We start from the raw sequence: 12,857 nt of genomic DNA on the forward strand, positions 1-12,857 counted from the left end.
CGTGCGCACCGCAGGCACATTTTTGTGGCGTAAATCTTGGCGCACAGCGTATATAAATATCAGAATTATCTTATTATTTGAATTCCATGTCAATTTATTAGATATTGTATGAAATATTTAAAAATTATTATATATATAAATATTAAAATAAAATACTTTTTAATCGTTTAATGTAAAATTGATGTGATAATTAATAAACGCGATAAATAAATGATTATTAAAAGAGGGACGCATTAACGTGTTCTTACTTAGCTGAAAAACGGACATTGAAAACGGACAATCTACTCAAAAATACTTTCAATAGAAAAACGAGTATTGAAAACGGATAATTCACTCAAAAATTCATTATCATACTCGCGTATACGTTCCTCGTTCATCTGCGGAAAAACGAGTATTGAAAACAATTTCCTCAAAAATACTCATACGCATACTCGTTTATACTCGTTATTATTCCTCGCGATATACCGCGAGTGCTTGTGAGTCCAAGAAAAAGGCAAGAACACGGGTTAAAAACGAGTTAAAAACGGTCCATATGAGATCTAAAAACAGTGAAAAATTTTTATATGGATAATATTTCAATACTTTTAATGTCAAATGTAAATAAGTAAAATAAAGTAAAAACAATAAAGATTTATATACAAATAATATGCTTATTGCACACATATTGTATACTATATTTCGTATATACGTGGATGGTTTGATAAATCTGGAACATCTTTATGATATGATATTACATTCCATTTGATAATGTAACACTTAAAAAGTACCAGTCTTTAAACTCTTTCAGGCTAAATTTTAAAATTGATGTGTTGTCCACGTTCGGTAGTCACTTAAAACGAGCGAGAAATTTAGCAGTTGCCACAAAGAAAAATAAAAAATAAAAGAAAAACGAATTTCGTGCAAAATTACAGAATTGAACTTTGACGATTTTTTCTATTCTAAATCTGAAGAATAGAGAATGAGGGATCAATTCGAAGCGCAATTCTGTAAATGCGTTTGCATGGAATTCATTTTTTTTCCATTTTTGTACGGGGCAACTGTTGAAATTTCTTGCTCGCTTTAAACGACTACTGAATGTGAATAACATGTCAATTCTGGTTAAAATTTGATCTGAAGGAAGGATTTGAAGAGTAGTACTTTCCAGATGTCATGTTATCCAATGGATTGAAGCACCTATCTCATAAAGATTTACCAGACTTATCAAACGATCTACAAAGTGCATACACAGTCATATTACGTATAAACACATTGAACATACGCGACTATATTGCATACATAATATAAAACCATAGTAACATTTTGCGTATTTTTATATTTTATCGATTATACTTATATTTATTGATTATATTATATTTTACATTTATATAATTTATAATATTACACATCAAAAAGTTAAAGAATTATCTAATTGATCTTCAAAACTAAACGATTTTCAAGATAATATAATTTCGTCAAAAATATTGAGGTGATTCAAAAATTTTAAAGCTTGAAGTCTCTACTTTTCGGATCGGTATTTTAGGTAACAATTTAACTGATTTTTTTAGTTATAAAATTTTAAAATTTTAGAAAGTTTTAAAATTTTAGAAAGTTTTAAAATTTTTTTTGAATCATCTCATTACGATTATTTTTGACAAAGTTATGCTCTCTTGAAAATTGCTTATTTTTGGAAGTCAGAATATATTGTATATTCTCTTATTTTTTTATAGCGCATTTTACATTTATTATATTATTATATTATATTTCATATATTTTATTAATTTTATATTTCATATATTTTATTAATGTGATAAAGATGTATTAATATGTTATGTATGGTTTTATTTTATTTTTTATGTGCAACGTGTTTGACAGTTATATGCGTAATATATATATTCGTGTGTAATATATCGTGTATGAAATGCGCAGTAAATACTTGTGTAAACGCCCTTGACAATTATTTTATAGTAAGTGTATTCTTGATCTGAAATATATAGTCGATATATCGAAATATTCTCAATACACCGCATAGAAAAAGTTTCACGTAACATCTATACATGTTATAATTAGAAAAGTAAAAGAATGAAGATTTTTATACTTTTTATGCCTGCTAGTCGTAAGTACAAATTATATCTTTTTAAATACATAGAGCAAGGTTTCTCAAATTAGTATAGATCGCATAATATTCATTTAATTAATAAATATGAGAAAGCAGGAGAAAAAATAAATTATTTATTTCTATTTATGTATATTAATTATCATATTATTTATATTAATTGTTTTTCCTATTTTTTATGACCGACTGCCCACCGAAGGTTAGCGAAAAATGGAGGAAGTATGCGTTTTTAAATTTTAAATTTATTGAACATAATTTTATATAAATCTAGTTCCTAAATATATAATAAAATATGAGTAAAGAACGCGCTTGTTTACTATTTCTGATGTTGACTATAGTTTTGATAATCAGCATTGATGCGAATTACTAGACGCTAAGAGTTTAATAATCGTAATCTATTTTAATATTTGAATAAACCTAATTTTCAACATCAAAGAGGAAGTTAAACACATCAATTACCGAAAGAAGAGCGTTTAAATATTTCAGTGTATAAGCGAGGTTAGTTGGGACACTTGGCAACTGAAATATTATTGTATAACTACAAAAAGATAAATAAAATAACTTTGACATTGAAATTAAAAGATATACTAATGACTTATGACAAAAGAGTACATTCGATTTTTTAAAAGTGTTTACTATGTAGACCAAAAAGAATATTCACCTAATGACTTTACTTTTAGTACAAAATTGGCAAAGCTCTCTTATTTCTCGAGAATCGAGCGGAGACTAATATACTCAGAGTAGTAGTCTGCGTCTTCGTGCTATCTGAAGCAAGCATCCACATATCCGTATGTACACGTCTTAATCAACATAGAGTCGACATTATACTACTGGAGGAAGAATACGGACATCGAGCTGTGAGCAAAATCTACGACAAAAATTTTTATCCTCTTCTATTCTCTTTTGGCATATGCGCAGAAAAAAGAAAAGTTACTGAGCAGGACAGAAATACATCTTCTGTCTCTTAGATCTTGTTCACACTTTCCACTCATTACTTGGATAGGCCATTCCCCCTCAAGTAGTATAAACTCTACGGTTATTGAGATATTTAACATTTCCAACTTATCCCTATACTCAAATAGCCCCACTCTACCTTACATATAATTCTGCAATCTAATCAACTTCAAATCTATTTATATATTATTCCAAACTTGTTTTTCGTTTCAATTGTATTACGAAATGATGTGCTATTATAATGAAAATTTTTGATTCTTAGAAATATTTAAAAGACTTTTATTTTATTATACATATACATATAGCTATTGAATTTATAACTGCTTAATAAAAAATTTTATTTCAAAAGAGTTAATGTCACTTGCATATTCTTTAATCGTGAATTCAAAAAAAATATCAACGTATAAAACTACATTATTATCTACTTCGCTGTTTAACCACACGAACTTTGATAAAAATTTTGATAAATATTTATATGTATGTATAAGCGGACATATTTTCACATATAATTCGTCACAATTTGTATTTATTATTAAAAAAATCAAATTTTATGTTCATCCTTGAATGGAATGGCGCGTTTGACATATTCAAGTAATGATAAACATAAATAATAATAACAATTTGTTTTAGCGCATTAGGAAATTTATTATCTTTGATGTAGAGGAAAGTCGTTGATACCGACATAAGTCTCCTAAAATGATCCCCTTATTTCTCAGAAACTAACTTATTGCACTTCATTAATACTAATAAAATCATGATCTCTTAGTTTAAAAAAGTATAAATGCATAATTCGTATATTTGTGACTTGTTTCTATACGAAATCAACTAAAAACGAATTATACGAAAAATGAAATTTTTACGATTTTCTTTTGTAAATTGCATAATTTAAATAATAGTGATTACATTATTAATAATATTACGTCGTTTTAAATGTTTGTACATTTTTCTACATCAGTTTTATTTATATTATTTCCTTTCTTAGCTTTTCATAATATCTTTTCAGTTTTTCCATAATTTTAAATATAAAATCAGAGTGCAACGTAAATTGGCACACCTGTATGTAAAACAAATTATGAAACATATTGACTCAATCTTTGTAATGTTGCTTTATAATGCCAAATAATTCTATCGGAGTTGAAGCCAATGGTACATATGGCAAAGCTTTTGAAAAATTATCGCATTACATATTTACATCTTGCAGAACAGCATAAAGTAAATAAATATATAATTCAACAAAAATATTTTATATCGAAGTGAAAAGATTCTAGAAAATTTTATTACTTGTAGCTTATTCAGATATTTCGGTGCGTAGTTCAAATGATTATAAATATGGTACATATGCAAGTATATATATTGCAATTCAGATTGAATTATTTAAGTATTAAAAATCTAGCTTTTGACCGTTACGAATACAGTGCATTCCTACGTCATTATTTGGATTTTCTATTTATATTTCTAAATAAAAAATTATAAAGTTAATATTGGCTTAATTGCTTTCCTCGAATCAGAGTACTTGATTATTGTGAATATCCTCGCCTCTCACAAATCGGGGTGCTTAAATTTCTAAAATCAAATTATCCATTTTGATATCTTTATAGCTTTTTTGTAAGAAGCAATCAAGTGAATATTATCCTTATCTTTTTTTTACTTAAACATATATACATATATACTTAAACATATAATTACAAATAATGACATAGGAATCGTACTTGTTGAAAATAAAGGTAAATATTCACAAAAGGTCAGTATTTCCAAAAATCAACTTCAGCCAATTTGACCGAAATTCAATTATGCAAGGTCCTTTCTTTAAATTTCTAATTCTTTGTAAAAAAATTCAATTTATGTAAGAATTAAAAACATATTTTCTTAATTACGTCTTCGTTTCAAAATTAAATTTTTATTGTGGAACTGTAAATAGCAAAATACTTTTGAGGAAAGGATTTTATTCAAAGTAACAATTACAAATTTAATTTTGTCAAACAGAATATTTGATTTATAATTCATTTTTTTTTAATTTTTCAGACATGAATCACTATGTTAAAATTGAAACATTGAAAATTAACATAATTTTTACTAATTAAAAAAAGAGGAAATACTTGAATCCAAACTTGAAGTCTCTTTTAAAGCTTGAAGTTTCTTTTAAAATTAAAAATTTTTGTTTTTAGATCGTTATTTTACATAATAATCTGACTGATTTCTTACAAAATTATTATATACGAAAGCTTTAAAATCCTTTTTGGATCATCTCATTATGATTAATTTTGATGACGTTACGCTTTCTTGAAAATTGCTTATTTTTATATATCGGAATATATAATCTCTTTTTTTGACGTAGTTTTAAATTTATTATGTTATACACTTTACAATAAATTTATTATATTTTATTAATGTGATCAATAAAGATCAAAATGTTACTATGGTGATATTTTATTATTTTATGTGCAACGTTTTGACATAACATGGTCATATGTGTAATGTATTTGTGTGTAATATGCGCATGTCGTGTATGATATGTGCAATAAATATGAGTGTAAACGATTAACAATCACTTTGTAAGTGCATTATTGAGAATATATATATTGTCAAGATATTCTCCATGCACTACAAAAGAGACTCTCGTAACTTCTATACACGTCTTACCATTAGAAAATTTTAAAAAATGAAGATTTCCATACTTTTCATGTGCCTGCTAGCCGTAAGTATAAATTATATCTATTCTTAAATACATAGAGCAAAGTTTCCCAAATTTGTATAGATTGCGATCCACTTTTTAAAACTTTTTAATATCCGCGATGCATCTAGTTCATACATATGAGAAAGCGGGAGGGAGAATAAATTATATATGTCTATATTTATTTATATCATATTATTTACATCAGATTTTTCTTTCTTAATTTTTTCTTTCTTTTTTAAAATTTTTATTAAACATAATTTTATAAATCTTTTCTGAAATATCTAATGAAATATGTGTAAAGAACGATATTGTTGTACTATTTCTGTTGATTTTCATATCGGCAGTGATGCGAATTGTTAGGTTTAAATAGTTTGATAATTGTAATTTATTTCTATATTTGGTTTTGATTTCTATCCTTATTCCAAAAATTCAACTTTATACACACACACACACACACACACACACACACACACACACACATATATGTACATTGTGTACATATAAATTGTAATACGCGTATGTAAGTTTTTACTTACATTATATGAAATAAAGTATTTCAAAATTATTGCGTTTTACTGAAAATTGATTTATACTTTAAGAATTTCTGATGAAGAATATTAAACAAGTTTAATTAAAATTGTCTGGAAAAATAGATATATTTTAATAAGTATGAATATTATGTTATGATTTATTTAAATACACACATTAAATATTTATTATAGCTAAAAAAAATTATGTTATGCATATTTAACAATTTTCAAATTAAAGTACTTATATATATAAAATATTTACATAAATACGATTATTTTTTTTTTATGTTAGGTAGCTTATGCTACCTATACAGAAGTACCAGAAGGATATAACGATTATTGTCGCTATTTGGAATGCTGTTCGGACGAAATAGCATGTCAAAGTACAAAGGGTAAGTATGAAATATTAAACATTTAACATTGAATATTAAGTTATTATAAAAAATTGGTAGCATTTGACAAACAAAATTTAAGAAAAAGATTAATTTCTAAAAACTACTTCTAATTCAAATTTTATTAATCAAAATTGTCATTAGTTTTATAGTTAACATAGAGAAGACCGTGAGTAGCTGTTATAATTTTTTATTTGAATTTTTCCGGAATAATGTATACATTATCAAGATACCTATGCACTGATTCAAGTATATTTATAACTATAGGTAATAAACTTTTTTCTAACTTGTGTCAACATCATTAAACATTAAAAATCAAAATTTTCCGTTAATAGATAAATTGTAACAACTTGCACCATTGTAAGGCGAATTATTATCATTGAGCATAAGACAAATTGTTATATTTATAATATTTTCTCAAATATTTACGCGTAAGAGCATATCAATTACGATTACAATGATCGAATTATGAAATCAAACGTAAAACATTTTACGTGGAATATTTATTTTAGAATACAAAATTAAAATTTAAAAAATTTTTCTGAAATCAATTATTGAATATCTGTTAATCAATTAAAAGAAAAGAAATTTTTTTGACCTCAAATTATTAATTTATTAAATTAATAATCAATTAAAGTCTAATTTTAAGTAAAAAATACTAATTCATTAAATGTGCATTAATATATTGTATTAGATAATTAATTATAATCAATTAAAAATAATGTAACCAGATTTTAGAATATAACTTTGTAAGTTTTATTTACTAATACTCAATAATTTAGCTAAGTACTTTTAACTATAGAAATATTAAAAGTCATTTTCAAATAATTTTATTTTAAATGAACATACACACGTGTGCGCGCGCAATTAAAGCAAACATAATATGAACCGTTTTCTCTGCAACAAATGTGAGTACTGGATGAAACAATGTTGTGTACTGGATGTACTGAATCCAATCGTTATCTAGTCTACTCCAATAGTCATTTTCTGACTTTGCTTCACTTGTTTTTTTTTATTTCTAAGAATTTTTTGCTTTTCTTCGATAAGTTTTTCTTATACTTTCTTTATATTTATTTCTTCTTTCTTTAATTACTTTTTAAGCGGAATTTATTGAAATAATAAATTTCGTCTCAGTAGGCCTTTTTCATTTTTTCTTGCTATAGAAGTTAGAGGTGGTATGTAGTGGAAATGATGTGTAAAAGAATTATATATTTTTGTTTTACAAAAATCTAGCACTGCTATTGATAGGTGGTTATCTAAAACCAATATAGGGGATTTGGTAGAAAATGAAACATGTTTATGGATGTGTTCCATAAATTATAAAAAAGTGTTCTGTAATCCATCCACTAGGATGAGCAGCACAAATGCTTCCAATTGAACCTTGATTGATCGCTTAAAGATAACACAAAGAAAAATAAAAAGTGAATGAAGAAAATTACTAATCGCGTTGGCTGCTATTTCAGTAGTCACAGTTGTTCTTTCTTCTGCAGCAGATATTCTTCCTATTTATTTTTTTCTTTTCTCTGCAATCATATTGATTGGTTTTTGAATTTATTCATTCTTGTTTTGTCTACATTCCATACTTGATATTTGAAGTTGTGCTGTTGAAAGATAAAGGAGATCGGGACTAATAGATTGGGACTCATTTTTCAGTTTCGAATTTTTATAGATGAAAATAAGAGACTTATCGAAAAAATGAATTCTACACCAGTTACTACATACATTTGATACCTAATAATATTTTAATAATAAAGGGAAACTGATAATTAATACGAAAAATGCATTTTTCTAATGCATTCCATCTGATTCAACTTCTGGGATCGGGGTAATTTGACTAAGATTATTAAAATAAAGGTTAAGGTATTTTAAGTTACATCTTTGACATATTAATAAAACTTTTATAAAAATATATTTTAAACACAAACATTCACTTCGCAGGACAAAACAATGCTTCTTTTTGCAAAATTTATTTATTTCGTACAAAAACACGTCAAATGAGTCTAGTTTTCGAAATTGACATACATAAGGGAAACATAAGGGAACTAAACTTATAATATTTCTCACAAATCTCTTTAAAGGAATAAAATTTTGAGTAAGTACTATAAGAGTCATCACTAAATGAATCACATAGTTCCATGCTGTGGTTAATCTACTATCTCCATCCGTTTATTTTTTAAAAACATTAATAATAAACGATAACAAAGATATATAAACAAAAAAAATCTGTTGGACTTTATTAAGTAAGAACTACACTTACTATCTAAGGAAAAATCACATATCTCAGACAATCATATACGATTGTAAAACAAAAACTTTAAAAATAAAAATATTTACTTAGGTGCGATTTTTTAAAATTGTGGCATAACTTCTATCATAGATGTATTTGCAACAAGATGTTACAGTGAACTGAGCGGTAGTTGCTGCTGCGCGCTCAGACACGTTTACGCGTGTCTCGCGTGTTTTGTTTTTAATGTAGCCTCGATTATTCTACTTACCCCTATAGCCAACTGATCTCGGTCTCTTCTATCATAAAGAAAGACATTGTAAGAATTAAAGCTCATTGCTCTAGACAAGCTTGTTACTTCAGAAATTCGAAGAAAATTTAATATATCTTTTTAAAAAACTAAGAGCCAATTTTCAGATGCACATTATAATTTATCCTAAATAATTTTTAGGATGATTAATTTTAGAAACCCATACACATATTCATATGCGAGTAACTTTATATTTATGGTTGATAAACCGTAATATATTTTGCTGCACTCAACAATATTTTCAAGTTTTAATTCTAAATCGATACCTGCATTCCCTACCAATTTAACCATAGAAATAAATTTTTTAGTTTTTGCTTTTTTACACAGCGTTGCAATATTATCAAATTAATGTTATTCGTATCTTTGCTTTTGTAAGAGACAGAGAACTATCTCTAATTAAATTTCTTTTGTGGTTGTTGTATTATATGTTCTTACAAATTCTCTATCTGTTTTTCTTTTGTAAGATCGCACAATTCTGTAGAAAGAAACAAAAACGATTTTTACAAGGGAGTATGGAGTATGGAGTAAATTATTACATCGTAACATTTTAACATAATCGAGATGTAATAATTTGTTATTCGCCAGTTTTGATTCGAGAAAATAAAGACAAAAAACAAGTATATATATATCAATTCAAATAAAATGTGCTTTTATAATTTTATAAACGTACATATATGAAAAATATATACAAAAAAAAAGATAAAATATCTTCAATTTATGTATCCAATAAAGCTTGTCCAATTTTAGCCCAAAGGCAAAGCCATCAACGTAAGAAATTCAGTGTAAGATTTCAGAGACTGTAAAATTGATAAATGTCACTCAGATGCGTACCAACAAATTACAGTCCCCGAAATCTTATCCACATTGAATTTTTTGCTTCGATAATTTGGTGTTTTGCTTTGAAGCTCAAATTGGACAGGCTTTCAACAAAACAAAGCATTAGCACAAAAGTATTTAATTCCAACAATGAAAATCACGTAAACTTAACGTTTTCTACAGTTCAATTATAGCGAAACTAAGTGGAATAGCAGAATGCGTCACAAGGATTATATATACTGTTTACAAAAATGATGCTTTCTATGACAACTAGAAGAATTAATTATAACAATTTATTCCTTGTAACAACTCCAGTTTCTACTAATTAAAAAAAAAAATTGTCCCTATTGTTAAAAGTTAGCAAATTAATTTAATTTTATTAAAATTTAAAATTTTTACATTTAATATAAAGCAATGGCTTTTTAAACATTAAATTACATACATTTATGTAATATGTAAATAGAATCAAAACGAATTTATTTATGCTTTACAATATTTAAAGTGAGACAAAATAATTAGTCCCTTATTTTTCTATTACTTTATCTATAAATAATACTTTAAATGAGTAAATATTAATATGAAATTATTTTAAAAACTTCCAATACAGGAAAACAATGAAAAAATTATGAAAATTCTAAGATTTTTAAAAGATTCATAAAAAATAATAACAAATTGATAGAAATTATCAACAATATTTTGAATGATATTATAATTGAAGTATTCCAAGAATATGACATCTCCGAGAATTAAAATACTGCTAACATAAATACAGGAATGAATAAATTTTCATAGAAATTAATATTGATTAAAACATAGTTATATTAGAGTTATATTGAAATTTAAGTGTTATTCGTGAATTTAATTGTGAGAACAAATACATTTAAAATAATATTAATAAATATGTAATTTATATTACAGAAGCTGCCATAATAGATCTTGAAGTATGGAAGTGTATATTGCGAAGAGTTGGTGTGGTATGTATTAAAAACAGAAATTATATAGAAATAAAAACACACACACATACATAAACATATGCATATATATATATGTGTGCGGTGATTACAATCTTTATCTATATTCTTAAATTAACTTAATTTTCTTATTTTATAAAAAATTTTTATATATTGTGCTTTCTACATATTGTACTATAATATCCATAAAAAATTTATCGTATTTAATGTAATGTTAATAATTTAATAGCAATTCTTATAATGTATTTTAATTAGCATAAAGGAAGTAAATTTTAAATTAAATAAGAAAATAAATTTTTCAATTTTAAATTGTACTGTTTAATAGTATAATAATATACATTATTTTTAGATGAAAAATGATATGGTAGACAGATCTAAAGGTAAAGCATATTGCCTGTCTATTATGGATGAAAAGGATCAGGAATTTTGTGTGGATTGCGTTGTGCAATGCTTTAACGGTAATCTATATATATACATACATATATTTTTTTTAATACAGTTCATTTTTAAAAACAAATATAAGAGATTTTATGAAATTTTGAATTAAATCTTATAACTTTCTATTTTTTTTTTTTTAAATTACAGAATGTAAGAAGATAGCACCCTATCTACCCGAGAGCAAATATTACATCTGTCAGCTATTATGTGTTATAAAGAAAGGGGTGATAGATAAGATTAAACAATGTAAGAAGAGCGCATAAAAAAATTATTTGCCGAAAATATTAATATCATTAATTATATAATTTTAACTTTATGCAAATATTGTATATGAAATAATTATCTGTACATTTATAACTCTACAATGTCTCTGTAATTATCGTAATTATTAAATTAGAATCAATATGTTGTATAACAATAAAACATCATGCATAATGTTGTTTATTTTTTTCAAACCGTTTTCATTAAACCTTACTTTTCACATTGATCGTAAGCCGATAATACTACTTTAAATCATTGATAATAAATACAATTTTTTTCAAGTAAAAACTATTATGAGCAATATCCAATCTGTGTATATACATTAAATGTAAACAATAAATTTAAATTGTGATATATTGGGTCGGGGAAAAATTTCTTCGTATTTAAAAAAATTTTTTTGCAAAAATTTTTCATTGGTTGCGAAATTTTCATTATAATTATATTATTTGCTAGAGCAATGTTTTATATAACACAACATATGGACGTCCTGTAGACGTCCATAGCACGTCTTATTCGGACGTTCCAACGTCCAGACGATATATAAAAAATGTCTCGATGACGTTTGGCGGATATCTTTTGGACGTACAATGTATCACCTTTAGATGTCCAAATGAACATTGTTAAGATGTAAAATGCATTTTTTATAAACGTTATTTGGACATATCCCAACAAGAAATGATAATGGATCGAATCGATATCGATTATATTGTTTGCAAAATTGTATTGAAAATGAGATAAAGGTATTAAAATTTGGAATTATAAATAAAATTAACTAAATTGCCGAAAAATTATTTGAAAAATTGAAGATTTATATGATAAAATTGATATCTCTTAAACTCGATATAATAAATTAAAATATTGTTAGTAAAATACACATTTTTATTTTTGAGAAAGGCTGACATTTAAAAGACGTTCTCTATTGTTATGTAACTATATTAATTTCATTTATTAATATTATATTAGGTGTTGGAATTAATTCGTAGCGTTTTTTAATGAAAGAATGTTATTTATTTCACATGAGCATTAAAAAATACATTAATGAAAGTACTTCCCATCACTTGTAAAATGCTACGAATTAATTCCAACACCTAATATGTGCAATGTACTGTGTGCAATGCGTTATGTGCAATACGCTGTGAGCAATATTGTCGTGTGTGCAATACGTTGTATGTAAAACGGAAACGAAGGAAATGAT

General features: G+C 25.6%; 1 protein-coding gene and 1 long non-coding RNA gene across 4 annotated transcripts in view; one reads left to right on the top strand and one right to left on the bottom strand.

Moving 5' to 3' along the window:
* LOC105145546 (octopamine receptor beta-3R) overlaps positions 1–12,857 on the bottom strand; it is a 73,311-nt gene that overhangs the window by 16,231 nt on the left and 44,223 nt on the right. The gene's annotated exons all lie outside the window — the stretch shown is intronic.
* On the top strand, positions 3,625–11,836 carry LOC147910047 (uncharacterized). The gene is made up of 3 exons (XR_015544799.1): positions 3,625–5,741; positions 6,543–6,642; positions 10,911–11,836. It is a non-coding gene; the product is annotated as an uncharacterized LOC147910047 (long non-coding RNA).

The sequence above is a fragment of the Acromyrmex echinatior genome, chromosome 4 (assembly GCF_024713525.1).
Source record: "Acromyrmex echinatior isolate Ae372 chromosome 4, ASM2471352v2, whole genome shotgun sequence".
Classification (NCBI taxonomy): Eukaryota; Metazoa; Arthropoda; class Insecta; order Hymenoptera; family Formicidae; genus Acromyrmex; species Acromyrmex echinatior.